The sequence below is a fragment of the Macrotis lagotis genome, chromosome 1 (genome assembly GCF_037893015.1).
Source record: "Macrotis lagotis isolate mMagLag1 chromosome 1, bilby.v1.9.chrom.fasta, whole genome shotgun sequence".
Classification (NCBI taxonomy): Eukaryota; Metazoa; Chordata; class Mammalia; order Peramelemorphia; family Peramelidae; genus Macrotis; species Macrotis lagotis.
In genome coordinates, this window is record NC_133658.1 from 133,683,521 (window position 1) to 133,695,572 (window position 12,052).

The following is a 12,052-nucleotide window of genomic DNA, read 5'->3' on the forward strand; positions in this document are numbered from 1 at the left end:
ATTGTAGGCCCAGAAGGAGCTTGAAAGGTGATTTCATCCATTCCCCTGTCTTTAGGCAGAAACACATCTATTTTTAATGACTTTCTGAGGAAAAGACTAACTTTGTACTAATGTATTTTTCTCCACTATTTTCTATATAAAGAAATACACATTAGTTTGAACAAAGTAAAGGAGAGAGAGGACTCATCTTGTGCTTTGGATGCCAGACTTGGATTCTGATCTTAAAGAAGATGAATTTGAATGCCTTAAACATTGGTTAGGATCAACTGTGGGTTTGGAAAGTAATTGCTGCAGCCCCCCCAACTCAAATTCTTTCCCTTGGATTTTTATCTTTACCATCATGACCTTCATAATTGCTTGGAGATAGTGTTGGGGGTAGGAGGGAATAGGATGGAATATGTCACCTAGGCTCCCAAGAGAGGTCATCTAGTCCACAAATGTATATGATGAAGTAAACTACATACTTTTTTTTTTTTTAAATTCAGCATACTGGAATCAAAAGTATATGGACCTAGTAATCCAAGGGATGAGCAAGTGTTCCTTGGAAAGATCTCTGAAATCTCAGTGTAAAACACTGTTTTAAAGTCTCAACAATCTTCAGAATCCTTATCATATTTTATGTTCTGGACAGGAGAAAATAGAGAAATTGTAGCTCGTAGAGTGGGAGAAAAGGACATAGTTAAATGTGTGGGTATATGTATATATATATATATATATATGCACAGAAAATTATATATACATGCACATATACATTATTAATTGTCTCCTTTTCACATGATAATAGTTATTTAATATTAACTAGATTAATTGCATTTTGTAGCCAGTGGCACCCAGAGAATGAATTCAGCTTTTGGTAGCTTATCCAACCTTTAACTAGTGCTATGAATGTCTTTGCTCAGTTAATTAATTCCTTGGAGATTTCACTCCAAATCATTTCTTTGTTGTTTTTGAAAAAACCAAATGACTGAAATAAACTAGTGATCTGTACACTCTTCTGATTCTTAACATATCACTTGAGAGCTATGGTAAAGGACAAATTAACCTATTTATCCTCTCATTGTGAGCCAGAAGATGGAGAAAAACTGCACTTAAGATCTTTGATCAACAGTTATGATTTGGGAAAGCTCAGATCCATGAACCAATAACTCCAGTCAGACAGAGGTACAAGATAAGGAAATAAGAGGTTGCAGTAAAATTGGGCTAATGTCAAGAGCTCAGAGCCTCTCACTTAGAGCTTTAGTGTTGCCTGAGGAAGAGGAGAAGGCTTCAATAAGGATGGGTCACATAAGGGGTATACATCTATTTGTGAGAATGTTTATCTTCCCTAGCAGGTGATCTTGGTGAAATTACTGGCTGGATTCCCATTGGGAAAATGCACAGTTCTTTTAATGAACTAAAGATTCTACCTGAAACAAAGGTACCCCTTTTGAATCATAGAATTTTGTTGATACCTTTCATTTTTAACATCATCCATATCTCTGAAAGATGCCCTCTTCATTTTTCCCTCAATAAAACCATTCCCAATAACAAATTTTTTAAAAAAGGAAAAATCCAGAAAAAAAAATCCAATACAATGAAAAAGTCTGATATGGAATGTGGCATTTTCCCAAACCCCCAGACCTTTACCTTTTCAAATAAGGTGTGTCTGCATTTTGGGGGTAGGTTCATTCTCCTAATTTTTCTTTGACACCAAACAGTCATTATAATTTCACACCTTTCAGCTTCAGCTGATTTGTTGTTTTTGATTAATGCTGCTTTGTTGCAATTATTATTTTTGTTGTTTTGTTTTTTCTTCTAACTTCATTCTGTGACAGTTTGTCTTCCTACACAACTTTATTTATCATATTAAATTTTTTGCAGCATAGCAATATTACCACATGCCTTTTTAGCTATCACATAATATATGTATCACATTTATATCATATACTGTTTGTTTAACTATCCCCAAATTAATCAGTATTTAATTTTTTGCTTTTTGATATTCTACAAAGTTTATCTCTTTTAAATAATATACTTTCATCAATGTTAAATATCTGTGAGTCATGAATTACAAAATATTATGATATATAAAGAATTAAATTTAAGGAATATCACGATGGTACTGGAGTCATGAGTGAGTGAGTATGCTGCAACATTTTAATAACCAAGAATTACATGATGAAATAACATTGTATTGCCAAAGAGGTATATTACCAGAAAATAACCTAGTTCTATTTTTTTTTGTCCCACTCCACAAGTTACAATTTCTTTTTTTTTCTCCTGTCTGGAATATAAAATATACTAAGGATTCTAAGGATTGTTGAGAGAATACCAATTTAAAACAGTGTTTTATACTGACATTTCAGAGATCATTCCAAGGAACATCTGCCTTTTCCTTATTTTACTAATTCATGGGGCGGCTAGGTGGTGCAGTGGATAGAACACCAACCCTTGAGTCAGGAGTACCTGAGTTCAAATTTGGGCTCAGACACTTAATAATTACCTAGCTGTGTGGCCTTGGGCAAGCCACTTAATCCTACTGCCTTACAAAAAAAAACAAACAAAAAACAAGATTACTAGTTCCATATGCTTTTGATTTCAGGATGCTGAATTTAAAAAAAAAGTATATATTTTACTTCATCATTTCTTTTTGTAGAATCAAGATAGACCAGATGACCTATTTTGAATGAAATCTCCAAACAGATCTTAAGTTGACAGAACTCTCAAAAAACAGAGCAAAACAGTGAAACATCTTTTCAGTGAGATGTCTTGTGGAAATTTCAGGAAAAGATATGAGATGGGTAAAAGGAAAGTACAGTTCAGTATAGGAAGGAGAATTGGGAAGCCAGTGAGAGGTTTTTAGCCACAGCACAGTTAAGGTCTTGGAGCATCTATCTCAGCAATGGGGTTCCCAATGCCAGCTCAGAAAGCAAGGTTTTTGAACTGTGGGAAGCTGGTGCTTGGCTGGGCTACCTTAATGCAGGAAACAAACCAGTAATAATGGAAATGTCAGAGCAGAAAACAAGGAACCAGAACCCTGGCCCCTAGAAAAAATAAACAAATAGTTAAAAAGTTTTGGGGTTTTATACCTTATACAGGAACAGAGCTCAATGGACAAAATGACCAAAAGAACAAAAACTCAAAAAAGGCCAAGCCATTGACAGCTACTATTCTGATAGGTGTGATAAAAATTCCATCACAGAAGAGGAAGGCACTGACAAAATACCTACCAGTGAAGCCCCTAAGAAATTGATGAAGTGGTCTAAATTCCAAAAAGACCTCTTGGAAGAGTTTTAAAAGGATTTTAAAAACTGAAGAAGAGAGGAAAAAAAAAATTGGAGGAAAAAAAATGAGTCATACAGGAGAATATTAAAAAAATTAACTGTAAAAAAATTTAAAAGAAAAATCTACTAACTGGAAAATAAAATTAACCACCAGAAAGAGGAAACAAAAGACTAACTAAAGAAAATAAATCATTAATAACTAGAACTGGACAAATGGAAATGAATGACTACGTGAGACATCAAGATTCTATCAAAGAAAATTTAAAATGTTAATAGAAGAAAATGTTTCCTCTTAGGAAACATGGCTGACCTGGAAAACAGATCCAGAAGAGATAAATTGTGAATTATTGTTCTACCTGAAAGTCATTATCAGGAAAAGAGCCTAGAGAATTTCATATAGGAAATTATCATAGAAAACTGTCCTAATATCATAGAACCAGAAGATAAAAATAGTCCTTGAGAGAATCATTGATTTACTCCCAGAAAGTAACCCCCCCAAATAAAAACACTAAGGAATATTGTAGCCAAATTTCAGAAATCTCAGTTCATAGAAAAAATTGTAAACTGTCAAAAAGAAAAAAAATGTAAATATCGGGATTTAGTTAGGATTATTCAGAACAATTTCAACATTGAAGGAATGGAGAGCCCAGAATATGATATTTTGGAGAGCAAAGGAGCTTGGATTGCAACCAAGAATCAACTACCCTCCAAATTCAGCATATTCTTTCAGGTGAAAAGATGTATTTTCAATGAAATAGAGGACTTTTAAACATGTATTAAAAAAGAGTAGAACTGAGGAGAAAATTTGATCTTTAAATACAAGACTCAAGAGATGCATAAAAAATAAATGGAAAGGGGAAATGTTAGTTATCTTTTGAGAACTGTATTCTTCACAGGACAATCGAAAGGAACATAGAAGTATAGAAGTGAATATAAATTGGCTGTGATATGATCAGGGGGTTGTATTCCTATTGGATCAGTGGAAAGGAGGGTACTTTAAAAGGGGGTGTGGATACAGATTTTCTTGTGATCAAACTCTTAGCTGTTGAGAGTTGCATTTATATTGAGAGAATTGGAGGAATTGTTCTTGAAAGGAGAGTGTGAGTTTAAGTTGATGTGATGTAACAGATTGAGAATTGTACTTCTATCAAGACAGTTGAGAGTCTCATACTTTGCAGAAGGTACAAGACAAGCATAAAATGAATAAAATATGAGCAAGAGAATTCTACCAGGAGAAGAAGGCATTTGAGGATAAATAGCACCACATAAAGAGACACATAAGATGTTCTATAATAAAAAGAAAGAAGGGAGCCTTTAATTACTAAGTAAATGTGTCAACATATTTGACTCAAAGAGGAAATAGAATACGTTTCCAAATAGTTTTAAAATTTATCCTACCCTTCAGGGAAGTAGGGGCAAAGGAAAAGAAAGGAGAAGGTGAGACTGATAAAGGGGAAGGGATAAGTAAAAACCCGTGTAAGCTAATGACTTATGAGACACCGAGAAACATTAAACAAAATTAAAAAAATGAAAATAGAAGAAAATGTAAAACATCTCATTGGTAAGACAAATGACTTGGAAACCAGATCCAGGAGAAATAATTTAAATGTTATTGAACTACCAGAAAGTCATGATAAAAAAAAAAGAACCTGGATAATATTTTTCAGGAAATCATCACAGAAAACTTCCCTTATTCTGGAATCTGATGATGAGTCATTGAAAGAATCTACCAATCACCTCCAGAAAGGGATTTCAAAATGAAAACACCAAAGAATATAGTAGTCAAATTCCAGAATTATCAGAAAAAGGAGAAAATTCTGGAGGCAGGCAAAAAAGAAGCAATTCAAACACCAAGGAGCCACAGTCAGAATTACATAGGACCTGGTTGCATCACCTTTAAAGGGTAGAAGGACCTGGAGCATGATATTTCAGAGGGCATGAGATCTTGGATTACAACCAAGATTCATCTACCCAGAAAAATTCTCTTTCAGAAGAAAAGATGAACATTTAATCAAATAAGTGACTTTCAATAATTCCTGATGAAAAGAGAAAAGCTAAATAGAAAATTTGATCTTCAAACAGGAGACTCAGGAGATTAATGAAAAGGGGGAAAGAACAAGACTGCTATTCAATAAGATTAAATTGGTTACATTCCTACATGGGAGGAAGATTGTCATAATTCTTGAGAATTGCAACTATTAGAGGGAGTACACTTAGACTAAAGGAATGGATATAAGTTGATTTTGATAGAATTATTTAAAAAAATTAAGACATTATAAAGGAGACATTGTAATGAAATGGAATGAGGGGGAAGAAGAGTGGCGAAAATTATATCACATGAAGAGGTGCAAAGGATCTAATACAGTAAAGAGAGTGAAGGGAGGGGATGAGAACTGTGAGAATCTTATTCTCATCAGATTTGGCTCAAAGATCAAATAATCCATACAATTAGTTGGTTTAGAAATTCAAGGGAGGGAAGGAAGGAGTGATAGAAGGGAGGGAAGAGGGGTGGCTAGGTGCGCAGTGGATAGAGCACCAGCCCTGGGGTCAGGAGTACCTGAGTTCAAATCTGGTTTCAGATACTTAATAATTACCTAGCTGTGTGGTCTTGGGCAAACCACTTAACCCCAGAACTAAACATGTATGCACAAAGTGGTATAGTATCAAAATTTTTTTAATTGATATTTTATTTTTCCAATTACATATTATAAAAATTTTTCAACATTCATCCACATGCTTATGCATGTTTTTAAGTTACATAATTTTCTTCCACTCTCTCTCTCCCCTCAGTGGTAAACAGACTGGTAAATATTACATATGCACATTTGTGTTTTACATGTTTACAGGTTAGTCATTTTCTGTATGAGGAATTAGATGGAAAAGAAAGGAAAACATGAGACAGGAAAGAAAAACATAAGAGAAGTTTTAAAAAAATGAATGATACATACATTCAGATTCAGGGTTATTTGTTGTTGTTTTGCTTTGTTTTTTCTTCCTCTGAATGTAGTAAGCATTGTCCATAACAAGTTTCTTAGGGTTGTCCTCGTTCTCTGAATGACTGAGAGGAGCTTCATCCATCAAGGTTCATCAACTCACTATGTTGTTGTTAATGGGTACAATATTTTCTTGGTTCAAGCATCCATATTCTAGAAGAGAAGTTAAGTTACAAGAAGACATAGAGAGCAAAACAATACTAGTAGTTATCTAACCATAAAATTAACATGGAGGAAGTTAAGAAGATGAATAAAATATTACAAAAGTTAGATATGTTAGCCCTCTGGAGAAATTTGAATGGAGTTAGAAGGAATATCTATTCTTTTTCCTATGGTACATGGCACCTACACAAAAACTGACCATGCACTATGTCTTAAAAACCCCAAATCAAATGTAGAAAGGCAAAATTAAGAAATTCATCCTTTTCAAATTATGATGCAATAAATACCATATGCAGTAAAGGGCCATAGAGAGATATCAGCTGGAAACTAAATAACCTAATATTAAAGAATGGTCATGAACAAACCATAGAAATAATTCATACTTTTATCCAAGATGATGCCAATAAAGAGAAAACATACTAAAACTTGTGGGATACAGTCAAAAGCAGTTATTAGGGGTATGTAACATCTCTAAATACTTATATAGATAAAATAAAGAGATAAATAAATCGGGCAAATAGCTAAAAAAATAGAGAAAGAACAAATTAAAAAGTCCCAATTAAATACCAAATTTGAAATTCTGCAAAAAAACAAAGTTGAAATTAATAAAATCAAAAGTAAGAAAACTATTGAACTAATAAATAAAAATTAAGAGTTAGTTCTATGAAAAAGCTAATAAAATAGATAACTGTTTGGTTCATTTGATTAAAAAAGAAAACCAAATTACCAGTATCAAAAATGAAACAGGTGACTTCATCAATAAAGAGGAGGTAATTAAAGTAATAATTCAGAGCTTCTTTGCCCTGTTGTATGCCAATAAATTTGACAAATTAAGTGAAATGGATGAATATTTACAAAATATAAATTGTCCAATTTAAAAGAAAAGGAAATGAAATACTTAAATAGCACCTTTTAAGAAAAAGGAATTGATTAAGCCATCAATGAACTCCCTAAGAAAAAGTCTACATGGTCGGAAGAATTCATAAGTGAATTCTACCCAACATCTAAAGAACAATTAATTCCAATTGTATAAAAATCATTTGAAAAAAAGTGGAAGAATGAGTTTTTCCAAATTCCTTTCCATGACACCAATATGGTTCTGATACTGAAACTAGGAGTCAAAATTGAGAAAGAAAATTATACCATCAATTACCCTGATGAATATTGATGCAAAAATTTTAAATAAAATTTTAGCAAAATAATTGCAGAAATTTATCACCAGGATAATCAAGTGGTCTTTATATCAGGAATGCAGGGTTGTTTTAAAATTAGGAAGACTATCAGCATAAATGACCATATCAATAACAAATCTAATAAAAATCATATGATTTTTCCATAGATGCTGAAAAAGTTTTTGATAAAATATAGCACCTGTTCCTATTAAAAACACTAGAGATCACAGTAATAAAATTAAGTCTTCCGTAAAATGAAAAGCATTCTAAAACTTTCACCAAAGAAGCATTCCCAATAAAATTAGGAGTGAAACAAGGATGCCCATTATCACCACTATTATACAGTATTTCACCAGAAATGTTAGCTTACTGATAAGAGAAGAAAAAGAATTGAAGGATTAGAATAAATGAAGAAGAAACAAAATTTTCATTCTTTGCAGATAAGATGGTGTACTTAGAGAATCCTAGAAAATCAACTAAAATCTCTTTGAAACAATTAGCAGCTTTAGCAAAGTTGCTGAATATAAAATAAAATCACACAATTCCTCAGACTTTCTATATATTACCAACAAGACACAGCAGCAAAAAATAAAGAGAAAATCCATTTAAAGTAATTGTGGGGGTGGCTAGGTGGTGCAGCGGTTAGGGCACTGGCCCTGGAGTCAGGAGTAGTAGTTGAGTTCAAATCCGGCCTCAGACACTTAATAATGACCTAGCTGTGTGACCTTGGGCAAGTCACTTAACCCCGTTTGCCTTGCAAAAAACCTAAAAAAAAGTAAATTAACTGTTTTGACAATATAAAATACTTGAAAGTCTACCTACCTACCAGTGAAACTCAGAAACTCTATGAAAACAATTGTAAAGCACTTCCCAAATAAAATCAGATCTAAATATTTAGGCAAATGTCAATTCTCATGGGTAGACTGAGCCAGTTCTATCTAAGTTAAATTACTTCTTCAGTACCATACCAATAGAACTGCAAAAAAGTTACTTAATTGAGCTAGAAAAATTAGTAACAAAATTCATATGGGGGTAGTTCCATGGGATCTGGGCGTGTCCGCCGCGAGGAAGAGGAAGCCCAGAAAGGGTCGGTGGTGGCGGAGGAGGAGGAGGAGGCCGACACCGCAGGGAACAGACCGGACCCCCGGCCTCGACGGCCCCCGCCCAACTCTGCTGCCTTGGCGATGCAAGCGGCCAAATGCGCGAACATTCGGCTCCCGTCGGAGATGAACCACATCCTCTACATCCGCAACCTGCCCTACAAGATCACAGCCGAATAGATGTACGACATCTTCGGCAAGTACGGCCCCAGCCCGCAGATCTGCGTCGGGAACACCTTGGAAACCCGAGGCACTGCCTACGTGGTGTATGAGGACATCTTCGATGGCAAGAATGCCTGCGACCACCTGTCGGGCTTCAACGTGTGCAACCGCTACCTGGTGGTCCTCTACTACAATGCCAACAGGGCTTTCCAGAAGATGGACACAAAGAAGAAAGAGGAGTAGCTGAAGCTGCTCAAGGAGAAGTATGGCATCAACACCGACCCGCCCAAGTGAGGGGGCTCCTTCCTCCCCCCAGGAGCTGTATATGCTGTTTCCTTTCTGAGCCACCTCTGATGAGAGCAAAGGTTCCCTCATCCCCCTTTTCCTTTCCCCCTTCCATATCATTGCAATAAAAATCTTATTGTATGAAATATCTTAGCCTATTCCACCTCTCCTTTCTCTTACTCCCATTACGCTTCCCTTTTAGCCATTGACTCCATTTTTACAATATATTAAATCTTCAAAATCAGCTCTCTCCTGTGATTCAGCTATAAAAGCTCCTTCTACCTGCTCTATTAAATGAGAAGTTTTATATGAGTATTATCAGTATCATTTTTCTATGCCAGAATACTTGTAGTTCATCATCATTAAGTCTCTCATATTTCACCTTCTCCTCCTCTCTCTATGCTTCACCTGAGTCCTGTATTTGAAGGTCAAACTTTCTGTTCAGCTCTGGTTGTTTCAACAGGAACAATTGAAATTCCCCTGCTTCATTGAAAGTCCATCTTTTCCCCTTGAAAAAGGATGTTCAGTTTTGCTGGGTAGTTGATTCTTGGTTGCATTCCAAGCTCTTTTGCCTTCTGGAATATTATGTTCCAAGTCCTACCAGCTCTTAATGTAGTTGCTGCTAAGTCTTGTGTGATCCTGACTGCAACTCTATGATATTTGAATTGTGTTCTTCTGGTTGCTTGTAATATTTTCTCTTTGACTTGGTAGTTCTGGAACTTGGCTATAATATTCCTGGGCTTGTTTTTTTGGATCTCTTTCCAGGGGAGATTGGTGTATTCTCTCCATTTCTATTTTGCCCTCTGCTTCTAGGATATCAGGGCAATTTTCTTGTAGTAATCCTTTGAAAATGCTGTCAAGGTTCTTTTCCTGATCATGAATTTCTAGTATTCCAATAATTTTTAGATTATCTTTCCTAAATCTGTTTTCCATATCAGTTGTTTTTTTAATGAGATGGTTCACATTTTCTTCTAATTTTTCATTCTTTTGGTATTGAAATATTGTGTCCTGATTTCTCATAAAATCAGCAATCTCCCTCAGTTCTATTCTTTGTCTGAAGGATTTGTTTTCCTCAGAGAGCTTTCTTATCTCTTTTTCCATCTGGCCAATTTTGCTTTTTAAAGCATTCTTCTCCTCAATAACTTTTTGTACTGTTTTATCCTTTTGACCTATACTATTTTTTCTAACATAGTATTTTCTTTAACATTTATTTGATCTCCTTGACTGAACTGCTGACTTTTTTTCATATTTTTCCTACATCTCTCTCATTTCTTTTCCCAATTTTTCTTCTATTTCCCTTACTTGATTTTCAAAATCTTTTTTTTAGCTCTGTCATAGCATGAGCACAATTTTCATTTTTCTTGGAGTCTTTAGATGCAGGAGATTTGTACTACCTCATCTTCAGATTGAGTATTTTGATCATTCTTGGGATCATAGACAACTTGGGATCATAGAACAAATGCTGTTCCTATGTTTACTCATTTCTCCAGCCTTTGCCTGGTTTTGGGGTGCTTACTGAGCTTTTGAGTATTATTGGAACACTCTCCCCCCACAAGGATCTCAATGTGTGAAGCTCTGACTTACCTCATGATCTATGAATTACAACAAGTGTACCCCTCTGCCACAGGACTGAGGTGAGGGTGGCCCTGTTCTATGGGAGGCCTAGGCTACAATCAGGTTCTGAATGTGGTCAGAGCCCCAGAATCCTGTTCCAGGTACAGAGGACAGACCTCTGAAGTCTCCCTCCACTCCCCTACCTTCCGTGGAGCTGAGCACTCAAGGCTCAGTTGCCTGGGGGCTCCTGATTACTGGATCCTCACCTGCTTTGGTTTCCTGGATCTGGGCTGCCATGGCCACTGCTGCTTGCTGAGTGCCCTGCTCTCTCTGACAGAGATCCTCCCGCTGTTCTTCCAAGAGGTGCCTGGTACTCCCCCCAGGGTGTAGATCAGGAAACTGCCCCTGGTGCCATGAGTTGGCTCCCAGGCATCCTGGAACTGCCTCTGGGAGGCTGAAGTTTCTTCACTCTGGTGGGCCACCCCTCTAACCTCATGGGGTGGAGCATTTCCCCTATTTTCCATGTTACTTTGGTCTGAATAATTGTCTCACTGGATCTTTCTGTAGGTTCTGTCTCTTGAAAATTTACTTAGAGTCATAATTTTAAGATTTTTGAAATATTAAGGAGAAAACACCTAGGAGAAGCTCTTCTCCTGTTGCCATCTTGGCTGTGCCCCCCCAGTTCTTTTACTGTTAATCATATTCAGTGATTCTGTGCTTTTAGGCATATTGAGTGGGTAGGGAGAGTAACATTTTACATATTTCTAATTCAGAAATTAAACACACCCTTACTTGAATGTAAAGACTTTATCAAATTCTTGGATAGAACTACAGTGATTTAGGGAGTGGAGGATGCTTTTTTTAACATTTATTTTTTACCCCAAATTTTACAAACATATACACAAAAAGAGTGACTATTTCCATATAAAAAGAAAAGGAACATTGTTTATGAAGTCATTGGTGTATATTTTACATAGCTTTCTTTTAAAAAGAAACCAAAATATTTAGCATTTTATTTTCAAAACTGTCCTACTTATTTGTATTTCTCTCTGAATTTTGTTCTGTCATTTATGTGCCTTTTCCAAACCTTTTTTTGGTTTTTGACTCTCTTTATTCTCCCACTTCTTTGGGTATTACTATTTTTAAATGTATTGTGTCCTCAAAACATTATCCCCACAAAAAGGGGTATAAAGATAATCCTTGCAACACAAAACATGGTTAGTAAAACAAATCCACAAATTTTTAGTGTCTAATAATATTCCATTAAGTTTATTGTCTTTCAAAGTTGTTTTTCTTTGTAATGTTAAAGAAATTACTGTATAAAATATATTATTACTATATTCATATAACTGTAATGCTAC

At 35.3% G+C, this 12,052-nt stretch overlaps 1 pseudogene; it reads left to right on the forward strand.

Annotated features, from left to right (window-relative positions):
• Positions 1-8,630: 8,630 nt before the first annotated feature.
• On the forward strand, positions 8,631-9,186 carry LOC141515895 (splicing factor 3B subunit 6 pseudogene; annotated as a pseudogene).
• Positions 9,187-12,052: the final 2,866 nt, after the last annotated feature.